Below are 14391 nucleotides of genomic sequence, written 5' to 3'. Positions count from 1 at the left end.
TCCCTAGAGATGCAATAGTCCGGATGCACTTTTTTAAAACAAAGGAAGCCATCATGGGGGCCGTGAGACAGAAACAGAAAATTCCGGAGGAATTTCAGCACATCACTTTGTTTGCTGATCTCTCTGCATACACGCTTGCCAGGAGACGAAGCTTCAAACCGATCTTGGAATCTCTACAGAAGAATAAGATCCCTTACAGGTGGGGTTACCCCACGAAATTATTGGTTACTATCGATGGTGCTACGCATCCGATTCATTCTCCTTCTGACTGTCATGAGAAGCTCCGTGCCTGGGGTGTCCTCCTCCCACAGGATGTGTCGATCCCTCCAGCCAAGAAACGCCTGGTCAAGATGCGGCGCGAATGGACTCCATAGGTCGCCAACCCGTCCTTTTTCTTGCCGCCGGACGTTGCTGCACCTCATGGATGACTGTTTACGGGACTTCTGCTGCAATCGTTGGTCCCTATGGGTCACCTGATTGGACTGGGACAGTTCTTCTCTAATGCGATTGTGAGTTCTTTTCTATGCTGAACGGGTGGGCACGGGGTTTACAAAGCTTTTGTTACCTTTTCACTTTGTACCTCTACCACTGCGTCCATTATATTACATACACCCTGTCTGCTTCGGGGGTTATAGAACGACGACCGCACTCTTAGTGCTCGTCTAGTATGGGTTGCCACACTCCGGGGCTAGTGCCCTGTTCTCCGGTGTATGGAGAACACATAGGTGGCTACCACCTGCTTTAGTTTGGTTGTTCTGGTTTTTCTTGTTTTTTTATTTTCTATGTTCTGTTCTACACGGTGCCTGCGGTTATGCCCCGCTCCCAGCTCCTCTTCTTATGTTTCTATTACACATACTTCGCGGCCCCTTTAGTGTTAACTATTATGGCTCCGGATATTCTTAAGGTTATATCTTTGAATGTAAAAGGCCTAAATAGCCCTCATAAGCGTCGACTGGCACTATCTGAGGCCCGAAAGGCCCGCGCCGCTGTCGTATGCCTACAGGAAACTCACTTCTCAAATATCCGCCCGCCGACCTTTTCTTCTCGCCAATACCCTACGCACTACTCAGCCATTCCCTCTACTAAAACAAAAGGTGTATCGATACTTATCCACAAAGATTGGCCCTTTGAATTGATTAAAAAGGTTTCCGACTCACAAGGGAGATTTCTCTTTATTGTGGGTCGCTTGAATCAACAGGTTGTTACCGTGGCGTGTATATATACGCCTAATGCTGACCAACTCCCGTTCCTGTCAATGTGCTTTGAGAAATTGTCTAAGGTCCAACAGGGTCGCATATTGGTCTGTGGGGAATTTAACCTCCCCTTAGACCCAGTGTGGGATACATCCTCTTCGGCTCCCAGGGCCCGAAGTGCGCCCCTACGTAGATTATGTTCGGGTTTTCAAGACCTTTTGTTACAGCACGGGTTATATGACTCTTGGCGCATCCTACATGGTACAGAGAGAGACTATACGTTTTTTTCTGAGGCCCATAATAGTTATTCCAGGATCGATTTTACAAGATGTCAAATCGGTCGTTGTGGGTGATATCACGTGGTCGGACCACGCTCCGATGTTCGTGGACTTGCCCTCAGTGGCAGCGCTTCAGGGATACGGAGCATGGCGTTTAAACAAATCTTTGCTTAATGACAAGGAACTTGTCTCCACCCTTGTCGCGGCGACTAAAGATTTTTTCGCTATTAATTACACCCCTGAAGTAGACGTTCCGACGGTTTGGTCTGCTTATAAGGCGTTTATTCGAGGCCATTTCATACAACATACCTCCCGACTTAGGCGTTTGCGCAGGGCGACTTACCTCTCATTGTTGCATACGTTGACCTCTCTGGAATCCCAGCATAAGGCCAACCCTACCACTGTTTCTGCGCAGGCACTGCACAAGGCTCGCTCAGACCTACGGGCGCATCTTTTACAACACACTGCTTTTAACCTGCGGAAATCTAAACAGCTATTTTACCGTAAAAGTAATAAGGCCGATACTCTGCTGGCTCGCAAACTCCGTGCCCAAACAGCACGATCTGCAATATCCTATGTTCTCAATAAATCAGGACATAAGGTTGCCAATCCAAAAGCCATAGTAGAGGAATTTGCTACATATTACCGCGCGCTATATAACCTTAATCAGGATACTGATACGCACCAGCCCAGGGGGGGAAGAAATTAATAACTTTTTAGATACCCATAAGGTGCGCCATCTGGTGGAGACCCAACAAAATCTCTTATCACAGCCGATAACGTTAGATGAGATTCAAACTGCGATTAAAGCTCTCAAGGCTGGCAAGGCTCCAGGTCCTGATGGCTTGTCTAATATCTTCTTTAAGAGCCTTTGTCCACATTTAGCGCCTCACCTTACCTGCTTATTTAACTTTATTTTCTCTCATGGCACGGTATGAACCGAGCTTTTAGAAGCCCATATTATAACGATTCCCAAACCAGGCAAATCGCCAACGAAATGTGAAAACTTTCGGCTAATTTCTCTGCTTAATTCTGACATTAAATTGTATTCAAAAATATTAGCGAACCGGTTAAATTAGGTCTTACCGTCCATAATCGACCCGGACCAAGTGGGTTTTGTTATGGGGAGACAGGCCCCGGACAATACTCGTAGATTCGTTAACATTCTTTCACGAGTGCAGCACTCCAAAGCCGCAATGCTATTACTTTCCCTTGATACCGAAAAGGCCTTCGACCGCCTGAATTGCGCATACATGCGGGAAGTTCTCCTTCGCTACAAACTCCCTATAGCCTTTATTCGAGCTGTTTTGGCCCTTTATTCTTCTCCTTGTGCTAAGATGTTATATGCTGGGTTCCACTCTGTCCCTTCCCCCATTACCAATGGTACGAGACAGGGGTGCCCACTGTCTCCTTTGATTTGTGTGCTTGCCCTGGAACCCCTGGCCATAGCCATTAGGAACTCCCTGGACATTCGTGGCTTTTGCTCTTCATCTCTCGAGCACAAACTGGGGTTGTTCGCCGATGATATTCTTTTGGCAATTTCAAATCCGACTGCAGCCCTCCCCCACCTTCAGAAATTGTTAGACAACTATGGTCGATGCTCTTATTATAAAAACAATACTACTAAAACGCAAGCGCTACCTATAGGCTTCCCCCATGATGTGATTGCCTCCCTTAAAAAAGCCTTCTCTTTTGATTGGCGTACCGATTCAATCCTATATCTGGGCATTTATCTGACAAAATCTGTCCACTCCTTAGTACAATACAACTATAATAAACTATGGGCCACCTTAACGAAAGATATACACAGGTGGGGCAAATTTGAAGTCTCGTGGTGGGGGCGTATTGTCTCCCTTAAAATGATGTGTCTTCCCAAACTCCTTTATTTGTTTCGTGCTATCCCACTGCCGGTCCCGCAAGCTCTTCTACTAATGTATCAGCGAACCTTTAATGCACACATTTGGTTGAACCGTCCACCCAGATTTGCGAAGCGCACTCTCTATATGCCTGTTTTCCACGGTGGTATGGGTGACCCTAATTTGCTATATTACCATGATGCCGCTAGACTGAACCCCGCCCCAAAATGGGTTGATTTGGAAAATGACATTCTTTTGCCTTATAATTATCGTCAACTCTTGTGGTGTTACAAGCGGGAGAGGCCTAAACTTCCCTGTCCACGTCCTGTTCTCCATCATACCTTCAGTATTTGGGACAGGAAATTGATGCCTGTTTTACAGGCACCCTGGGTTAAGCGCCGTATGCCGATCACTTCTCTCCATTTCTCCTCACCTAATCTGTCCCTGCACCGTTGGAGGGACAAGGGGATAGTTTCGGTTGATAATCTGTATGACAAGCTAAACTTACACCCCTTCGCTGTTCTCCAGGGCCAATATGCTCTGCCCCCAGCGATTTGTTTCTTTATCTTCGAGTCAAACACATTCTAGTTCAACTGATGCCCACTGGTATACCTGGGCTTCAAACTCACCCCTTAATGAAGCACTGTTCTACCTCCCCTTATCTGAGACATACCATCTCGGTGTGCTACCTTCCTTTTTTTGTCCCAGGATCCAAACTATCTTATATGGTAAAGTGGGAAAAGGAGCTGGGCATGTCGTTAGATCTGGGGGACTGGAACAAAGCCCTTCGTAATTTACAGGGTGTATCTCGCTGTGTATCGCACTGGGAAGTGAATAGGAAGGTTCTCTACCGTTGGTACCTGGTTCCTTCCCGATTGGGTCGCATTTTTTCAGATGCCTCAGCCTTGTGTTGGCGCTGCCTGGTTCCATGCTCCATGTCTGGTGGGATTGTGTCAAAATTCGGCCTTTCTGGTCCATGGTCTTCAATGTCATTAATAGCTTGCTCCCCCACAGAGTCCCCCTCATCCGAAAATAGCTTTGTTAGATATGCTCCCCAAATGTATCGGGAAAATGACTCGTAATCTTGTTATGCACGTGCTTATAGCGGCTAAAACGCTGATAGCTAGACTGTGGAGATCGGCTTGTATTCCCTCCAAGGAGGATTTGATCTCTCTCATTGAAGAGAATGAACAATATGAGTATGCAGCTCATGAGGCCTCGAATCATTTGGACTCACATGTTAAAGTGTAGAGTATGTGGTGGCTCCGAGACAGGGTGGGGGGCACCAATGTTTCGCGGTCGGCGTCTTTTGCGATTAAGCAGAGGGCATTTTACGTGTTTTCTTTTCTTTTTCTTTTGCCTGGCAAGCGCCGTGTGTTTTGTTGTTCTGTTTTATTCCTTTTTATTTTTTCCGTACCATGAAACGGCCCTACACCCACCCGGGAGGGGCTCGCTTCGACATAATTCATCGATGGCGGTTCTTTTTTATTTATTTTTTTTCTTATTATTCATATGCAGTACTGTGACACCAATTCTGTATCGCAGTATCTTCAAGCTATTATATGTATCATTGTCTCTGTACCATTATGTGTATTGCACCGCTTTGAGCATGTTGGATTTATTTGTTTTCAAATAAATGTTTCAAACTTAAAAAAAAAAAAAAGGGACTGTGAAGAGACCTGGTGTACTCAGAATGTAATAATGTGTCATAAATAAAAAATCAAAAATACTTTCCCTTCATTTTCTTACAGCTGCCACCTCTCTCCAGGTGTTATTAATTAAAGATTCAGATCCGTTTAGGGCGCTCATGTGAGATAAAAGGAAAAAACAACAATAATAGTGTAGAGTGTTTACAAATAGAGTTAAATAATATGGTGCCAGTTGTGCCGAAATCAACATACATATAAAAAGGAATTGGAAAAAATGAGAAAGGACTTTTTTTTTACCTCCTGAGGAAGCCAATAGAGGTGAAACACGTAGAGGAAAGACTATTATTATTTATTATCTTTTAGATTTTTTTTTTTTTAAATATATTAAAATATTATTATTTTAAGGGGCTAGTTCCCTCAATAAACAGGAAGTTCTACTTACCGAGAGCTTCTTTTCCCTGTCAATCCCTGGTGACACTAAGGATAGACTCCTCCTCCGTACCTGATAGGGCAGGACTCAAAACTTTAAAAGGGCCCTCCCCTCCTATACCAAAGACCACACAGGCAAAGCAACCTGATGCAACAAAATTTATTGAAAAGAAGGGAGGGAACAAAAACATGTCACCAGGGATTGACAGGGAAAAGAAGCTCTCGGTAAGTAGAACTTCCTGTTTCCCTGCCATCCCAGGTGACACTAAGGATAGATTTACCAAAGAAGAAGGGTGGGCAAACTAAGGAGACAAAACAGCCTCAAGGACCTTCCGACCGAAAAGAGAGTCCTCCTGAGCCATCTGGTCGAGACGGTAATGCTGCACAAAAGCGTGGAGAGTCCGCCAAGTAGCCGCCTTGCAGATCTGGTCGGGCGAAAGACAACATCTTTCAGCCCAGGAAGTGGAGACTGCCCTAGTAGAGTGGGCACGGATCCCCACAGGAGCAGGTTGGCCGGCTGCAGAATATGCCAAGTTGATGGTTGCAACAATCCACTTAGCGATGGAAGACTTGGAGATACTGATGCCCCTGTTGGGCCCTGAAGAGGCCACGAATAAACGAGAGGACTTACGCAGGGGTAGAGTCCGTTCCAAATAGATGGTGAGGCATCTCTTCAGATCCAGAGTGTGAAGAACTTCTTCTTCAGCCGAGCCAGGAGCAGGAAAAAAGGTAGGCAACACGATCTCCTGGTTCTTGTGGAAAGCCGACTGAACCTTGGGTGCGAACTCTGGCGGCAGAGAGAGAACCACCTTATCCGGGAAAAAACGGAGAAACGGTTCCTTCATAGATAAAGCCTGGAGTTCACAAATCCGACGAGCGGAAGTAATCGCTACTAAGAAGGTCGTCTTCAGCGATAATAGATACAGAGAAACCGACTGAAGAGGCTCAAAAGGAGGTAATGTGAGTCTTCGAAGGACGAGATTCAGGTCCCACGGAACCATCCTGGTGACCAAACGAGGACGTATCCTGACGATGGCCTTGGCAAAACGTCTGATCACAGGAAGAGATATAAGCTCGAACCCGAGGAGAGCACTGATGGCAGAAATCTGCACCCGGATCGTAGAAGGCTGAAGTCCACAGTTGAATCCTTCCTGGAGGAAATCCAGAACAGAGGCAGAGGAACAGGAAGTTGGCAAAATCCCCTTGTAACAACACCAACTGTGAATTCTCTTCCAGATCTTAATGTATCTTTCTACTCTGCAGAAGAGTCTCAGCCACATGACAAGAAAAACCTTGCGCTCTCAGCAGTCCGCGTTCAATCTCCAGGCCGTCAGGTGGAACACGGCAGGGTTTGGGTGTAGGAACGGACCTTGATGTAGAAGGTCTTTCCAAGCTGGGAGCTTCAGAGGGGGAGAGAGACCTAGAGCGATCAAGTCGGAATACCAGACTCGCTTCGGCCAGTCTGGTGCTATCAGGATCACGGAGGCGTGGTCCTTCTTGATCTTCTGAAGGACCCTGGAGATTAGGGCAAACGGAGGGAAAACGTATGCGAGACGGAAATTCCATTCCTGTGAGAAGGCATCTATTGCCAAGGGATGATCCTGAGGCCTGAGGGAAAAGAAGACCGGAATCTGAGCATTGTCTCTGGATGCCATCAGGTCGATCTCAGGCAAGCCCCACCGTTGGACGATTAGATTGAAGGCTATCGGATGCAGAGCCCACTCGCCGCTTAGCACAGGAGTTCTGCTCAGGAAATCTGCTTGAGAATTCAAAGTTCCTCTGAGGTGAACGGCGGACAGAGTCATGTGATGGGACTCTGCCCAAAAGGAAATCCTGAGCGATATACGGAGAAGCCGAGGACTTCTTGTGCCTCCTTGTCTGTTGACATAGGCTACCACTGCTTGATTGTCGGAACGAAGCAAAATGTCCTTGCCGGCGAGCAGATGCTCCCAGTGATGCAGAGCTTTTTCTACTGCAAGTAACTCCAGACAGTTCGAGGGAAGAAGTTTTGTAGCTGGAGACCAGAGACCCTGCACACACAGGTCTTGATACGTAGCTCCCCATCCCTTGATGCTGGCGTCGGTGGTGAGAAGTACCTTGGAGACAAGAGACCATCTTCTCCCTGCGGCAAGGACATTATGTTGGAGCCACCAGGAGAGGGAAGCTCTGACCTGCGGAGGAAGACAGACACGTCTGTCCAGAGCCAATGGGTTGTCTTCCAGATGGTTGAGGACAAATCCCTGAAGTATTCTCATGTGGGCCAGAGCCCAGGGCACTGTTTAATTTGCGGAGACCATCTTGCCCAGCAGGGACATACATAACCGTAAGGAGCTGCGGTGCGCAGAGCGAATCCTGCGTACTAGGAATCGAATCCCCTCTATTCTGGCAGTCGGAAGGAAAGCTTTCCCGGAGCAGGAATCCAGACGAAGACCCAGGAACACTAGATGTTGAGAGGGAACGGTGCAGGATTTGTCCCAGTTCAGAATCCAGCCGAGATCTTGTAATGTGTTGACCACCGTGGAAAGATGAACCCGAAGAATCTGCGCCGACCGGGCATGGATAAGCCAATCGTCCAGATAAGGAATGACTGAGATTCCCTCAAGCGGCAGAGTAGTCTTCCTGGAGACCTTCATAACAGCAGTATCCACCAGCGGGGTAGCACAAAAATCAGCAAAGTTCTCATCAAAGGGAAACATGCGTTTAACCCGTCTGGACAGGTTAACCCTGAGCAGAGTGACCCAAGCGGAGCAGAGTTTCTCCGGGTGTCAAAGCCTTGTGATACCCGGAGCATTGGGCATGTTTAGACTTCATAACAGCTTTCTTAGGCTTGTCCTCAACAGAGGGCGGCTCAGAATTATCAGGGGCCGACATGATGAAAGATGCAACAGCACCTGACCAAAAGAAAACAGCAGGAACACACACAGCATCCAAATCACTTACCTTCTATATATACAGTGAAAAGGAGCTGAAATTAGGCTGGAATCTGCAACAGCAGAGAGTTTGGCGCCAAAATGTTAAATTCTGACCAAAACGAGGCTTGGAACGCACAATCAGAAGTGCAGAAGCCCGAAACGGAAGACAGCAGACGCCATATTGGCCGAAGCCAGTAAGCCGCAACAGCGGCATCTAGCCGCTGAATAGTCAGACCGGCAGGCGTCCCCGGCTATAGGAGGTGCCGGCAACCCGCTGGCATCTCCGTAAACACGGCCGGTGGAGCTGCCGCTGCCACGATCACTGCAGGGACGCCGGCGGCGGTGCAGCCGAACACCGATGGGACGCCGGCGACACCGCGGCCTCGATCACCGCCGGGACGACGGCGCGGCCGCGATCACCGCCGGGACGACGGTGCCGCCGCGATCACCGCCGGGACGACGGCGCCACCGCAGCCGCGAACACCGCCGCGACCGGGACAAGCGTTGGGCGACGCAGCACCAGCCATCAGGCTGAGGTGCAAGGTATCCCCCAGGAATGGGGGCTTAGCCCGGGGAAACGGCTCAACCTAGAGCCTAGAAAAATAATAAAAGGTAGACGAGTCCCCTACCTGGTAGGGCAGGAAAAAACACTGGTGTTAGTAGGAGGGGAGGGCCCTTTTAAAGTTTTGAGTCCTGCCCTATCAGGTACGGAGAAGGAGTCTATCCTTAGTGTCACCTGGGATGGCAGGGAAATTTTAATCTATATTTACCGCTACAACACTTCATTATTTGGGTGTATGTTTATCAGGTCTTACTGGAAGGAGGCTGCATCACACTTCCCGGAAACATTAACCTTTGAAGATCTACAGCATTTGGAAGATACTCCCTGGACATCGAAGGGCTTCCAAACCCCCTCTCTGAGCACACTTTGCACACAAATTGATGTGCATTGGATCCTGTGAGTGCAACCATTTATATTTTATTTTATAGGTTTGACCAACAGTACTATAATATTAGTTGTGTCTTTTTTTCTTTAGCTATGTCTCATCCTGAATTCAGATGCACATGAGAATTTTCAGCACTATTGTGAGTGCAACTGACATCATATTATTTAACTCTATTTGTAAACAATCTACACTATTATTGTTGTTTTTCCCTTTAATCATACATGAGCGCCCCTAAACGGAACTGAATCAGATGGTTGTATGGCAGCATTTTTTTACCCCATTGGTCACCTGTTTTCTATTGTTTTTTATACAGCTATCTCCTGTAATGTCAGGACAAGCTCTTAAGTGAACAGAAGGGAGAAGGTGTGTGTGTGTGTGTTGGGAAGAATTGTGCACACCTTACTTTTAATATAAGTAAAGCTTGCTTGATAATTTAATAATGTAAAAGTAAGTTGCAAGTTGAATTGTATCTATTAACTGATCTTTGGAGATGTCAATTGTCCTCCTTTCTGTCCCAAGCCCTTAAACTGCAGCATCATATGGTGGTAGGACTAGGTAAATTTGAGACAGTGGCTTTCTTCTGGCTTAATTTTATAAACACACAATGCTGGGGATCCCCCAGATCATCTGGCTCTTATAAAAACATTTGAATAAATAATAGAACAAAGTGGTCTTGGGTCCTAAACATGGTTCTAAAGTTGCTCAGTCCTACTAAAATTAATTATATAATACCTACCTCATTACTTCAGAGGCTCTAATGTCCATTTAATGTCCTAGCAAGTACAAGGAATGGATGCCATAGGGTAGACAGTTAAAAAAGCTCATCCCCTGTTACCAAAAGGTATACCGTATATTCCGGCGTATAAGACGACTGGGCGTATAAGACGACCCCCAACTTTTCCAGTTCAAATATAGAGTTTGGTCTATACTCGCCGTATAAGACTACCCCTCTACCCAGCATACAACAACCAGCCAATCACGGCAAGCGATGTACCTTACCGGTGATTGGCTGGTTGTTATACAGACATATACATACATACACTGCCCTTACACACACATATATATATCTACACATACGCCTGTCCATACATACACATTTATAGACTGCCCTCACCACACACCCCTGCCTTTACACACACACACACACACATATATATATATATATATATATATATATATACACACACACCAGCTTACAAACACACACCTGACCATACACATACACTGACCATCTCACACCAACATACATACACTGCACTCACACCCCTTTCTCCCCATCTCTTACCTTTCTCATCTGCTATCTTCTTTCTTCCATGCAGTTGTGGGAGCACGAGGTCTGTCATTTCAGACCTCTGCTTTACTGCTCCCTCATCACTACGCGCCGGCAATTGCCGAGCGCCGGGACATGATGTCATCCCCGCGCCCGGCATCAATAGCCGGCGCGTAGTGATTAGGGAGCAGGGAAGCCGAGGTCTGGGACTCGAGCTCCCTAATGCTGGGCTAGTTAGAGGGAGGTCATGATCTCTCCAATCAGCCCTGCTCATCGGGCGCCCGCTGATCAGGGCTAGTTGGGGAGATCACGATCTTGCACCTACCTCAGCGCGGCCCTGAAGACCGGCCCAGGGGAGGCGGTTTCTCTGCTCGCCCCTCCCCTAGAGATTCGTGGCTTCGTGGGAATCTCCGGCTCGGTAAGTACCCGGTACTCGGTTAGTACCCGGCGTATAAGACGACCCCCGACTTTTGAGAAGATTTTCTGGGGTTAAAAAGTCGTCTTATACGCCGGAATATACGGTACATATCACCCTTCACTCACCTTTAACTGTGTTCTGTGTTCTGCAGAATCCACCCACGCTTTTGCAAGGTAATGCTACGTTAATTTAATGGGAACACTCATCATATGCATTCAAGTGAATATAGTGGTTGGAGTATCCCTTTAAGTTTAATAAAAGATATTAAATTAAACATGTTCTCAAGTTTCTTTTATAATCAAGAAATATATCCTTTCTACTCTAGCAGAAATTTTCATCGGCTTACAGGTGTCCAATCAGGTACATTATCTTTATACTCATGCATGCAGGTAAAATTAGAGCATAATTTAGTGAGAACCCTTCATAATCTTATATATGTATCAAAATGTCTACATTTGCCTGCATAATAATATACTGCTGGAAATCTGACAATTGGAGTAGCTCAGGTTTCCATGGTATTGTTCAGAAATAAACCATGTTTATGTACTTAATTATCTTACACGTCGATTCCAATGCTTTGGCTTTCAAAACCCAAGGCTTGAAAGGATGTCTAATATATGATTCCTAACTCAATGCCTATCAGTACAGATTTTAATGATGTGGTCACAAAAGACCACCCTGGTCCATGATTAGAACAAGTGTTTCTAGTTTTGTCTATTTATTGTAAGGTATATAATTATAATTATTATTGTGCCTTGCATTATATAAATAAACTGATGCTGTCTTTATAATGTATTATGTAACAAATGCTTAGCCCTGTCCATGCCAGAGAGGTGTTCAGTGCATTAGAACTTAACACAGGGCATTGTGACATTTGTGTGGCTTTTTTTAGAAGCGGTTCTACTTTTTTCTTATCTGAAAGAAATTAGATATTTGAATGAATAGATCCCTTTTTCCTCAGTACACCATTTCCAAGAAGCTCTTGAAAGTGAAATACAGAAGTCTGTAAATTTAGAATTCTGATTTCTTTCAAAGGTTACAGCAGAAATGCTTCTTACACAAAAGTTACACTTCTAAATAACTATTTGGTTTTGTTCCGTTTGGGTTGCAACCCTTGCTTTCCCAATTATAATAGTGTATGTTCTAAAGAGCAGTGTTAAACACATTTTTTTTTAAAATTGTCTTAAAATTATTTCTTGGACCAGGGTGTTAATATGAAGTTTCTAATTATATAGGCAAAATATATAATGCTATATATAATAGTGTTTTATTATTCTGAATATAAGTGAATTCCTCTTCTTTGGGGAAATAGTATATATATCATTATTACATATGATGGTTTATGAGGCTTCAGCTTATAACCCAAAAATATGGCAATTATGTAAAAAAAAATAATTTTTACCTGTAATTTTAGTATATCCTTCTGAAGTTTGACATTATCTTTTGCATTGCACAGATATACACTCACTGGCCACTTTATTCTGTACACCTTGCTAGTACCTGGTTTGCCTTCAGAACTACGTTCATTCTTTGTGGCATACTTTCTACAAGGTGTCGGTAACATTCCTCAGTGGTTTTGGTCCATATGGACATGATGGCAATTCCTACAGATTTGTTGGCTACACATCCATCATGCGAATCTCCCGTCAACTGTGGAGGCCATTGAAGTACAGTCATGTTCAAGAAACCAGTTGGAGATGAGGTGAGCTTTGTGACATGGTGCATTATCCTGCTGGAAGTAGCCATCAGAAGATGGGTACACTGTGGTCATAAAGGGATGGACATGGTCAGCAACCATACTCAGGTATTAATTGGTACTAAGTGGCCCAAAGTGTGCCATGAAAATGTCTCCCAGACCATTACACCACTAGCCTGAACTGCTTAATACAAGGCAGGATGGATCAATGCTATTATGTTTCTGATGCTAAAGTCTGACACTGCCACTATGAATGTCATAGCTGGAATCGAGACTCATCAGACCAGGCAACGTTCTTCCAGTCTTCCATTGTCACATTTTGGTGAGCCTGTGTGATTTGTAGCCGCAGTTTCCTGTTCTTAGCTAATAGGAGTGGCACCTGGTGTGGTCTTCTGCTTCAAGGTTTGATGTGTTGGGCATTCAGAGATGGTAATCTGGATACCTTGGTTGTATCGAGTGGTTATTTGAGTTACTGTTGCCTTTCTGCCATCTCAAACCAGTCTGCTCATTCTCCTCTGACCTCTGACATCAACAAGGCATCTTTGTCCACACAACTGCCGCTCACTGGATATTTTCTCTTTTTCGGATCATTCTCTGTAAACCCTAGAGATGGTTGCGCGTGAAATCCTAGTAGATCAGCAGTTTCTGAAATACTCAAACCAGTCCATCTGGCAACAACAACCATGCCATGTTCAAAGTCACTTAATTCCCCTTTATTTCCCCTTTTCTGATGCTCAGTTTGAACTTCAGCAAGTTGTCTTGACCACATCTACATGCCATGTGCCATGCAATGTGATTGGCTGATTAGCTATGTGACGGACCGACCAGGGACCTCAGGTTGTCCTTCTCCGCCAAGAGATGACTTCCCCCTTCAAGACAATAATTCCCCGCAATCCGTAGGCAATATCCCCAAGCAAAGTAAAGGGATATCGCTATCCAGTACCCAAATAACCAGGCAAGACTAGTCTTTAGGTACAACAAGAGGAGAACTGATTTATTTTAGACACAGATGGCTGGATATATCCAGCAATACACACATTAACAAAAAACAAGATACTGGGATACAAACCGCCCCCTTAATCTGCCTCCCAGAGACAACAGGGGCAGTAACGGGATTAACAATACAAAAGGACACAGACACCACTAAAATAAGGAAAACACATTGTCTTGATTAGATTATCTACTAGACCTTAGTGTGCTGTGTGTAAACGGTTAGGAAATAAGGCAATAATAAAATAAATTTTTATTAATAACACACAAAAGGATAACATTAACTGACTCTAGGGAGACTCTAGGAACCGTCACAGTCCCAAAATGCAGGGACCCCAAAGAGCTCCACAGTTTTTAGAGCCTCTTATGATTTACCAGGGCCCATAGCCTATAGGAAGGTGGCTGGCACTTGGTCCCCTCCAGGAGCCCATGGCACGGAGGCTTCTGTGACAAGCTATTTGTGTTAACAAGCAATTGAACAGGTGTGCCTAATAAAGTGGCCAGTGAGTGTAGGTACTTTGCAGATACCACCAGAATTTTGTATATTTCATATAATATTGGTTTTGCCTGTATCACATAAATATTCCAAACATAGAAGGAGCCCATAGAGGAGTGATATGCCATTATGTGGGCATGGATTCTGGTTTACAGAGTTCCTCAAAGGTCATGAGAGTTCTGGACATTTAGTGTTATTGTGGGAGGAAACAGGGAATGTTGCCAAGATGGTATTTATACTTCTCCCAAAGCGTAAGA

This window comes from Sceloporus occidentalis, unplaced genomic scaffold (assembly GCF_023333645.1).
Source record: "Sceloporus occidentalis isolate IW3139 unplaced genomic scaffold, rSceOcc1.0.p SCAF_18, whole genome shotgun sequence".
Taxonomy (NCBI): Eukaryota; Metazoa; Chordata; class Lepidosauria; order Squamata; family Phrynosomatidae; genus Sceloporus; species Sceloporus occidentalis.
Note: the sequence above shows the minus strand (reverse complement) of the source record.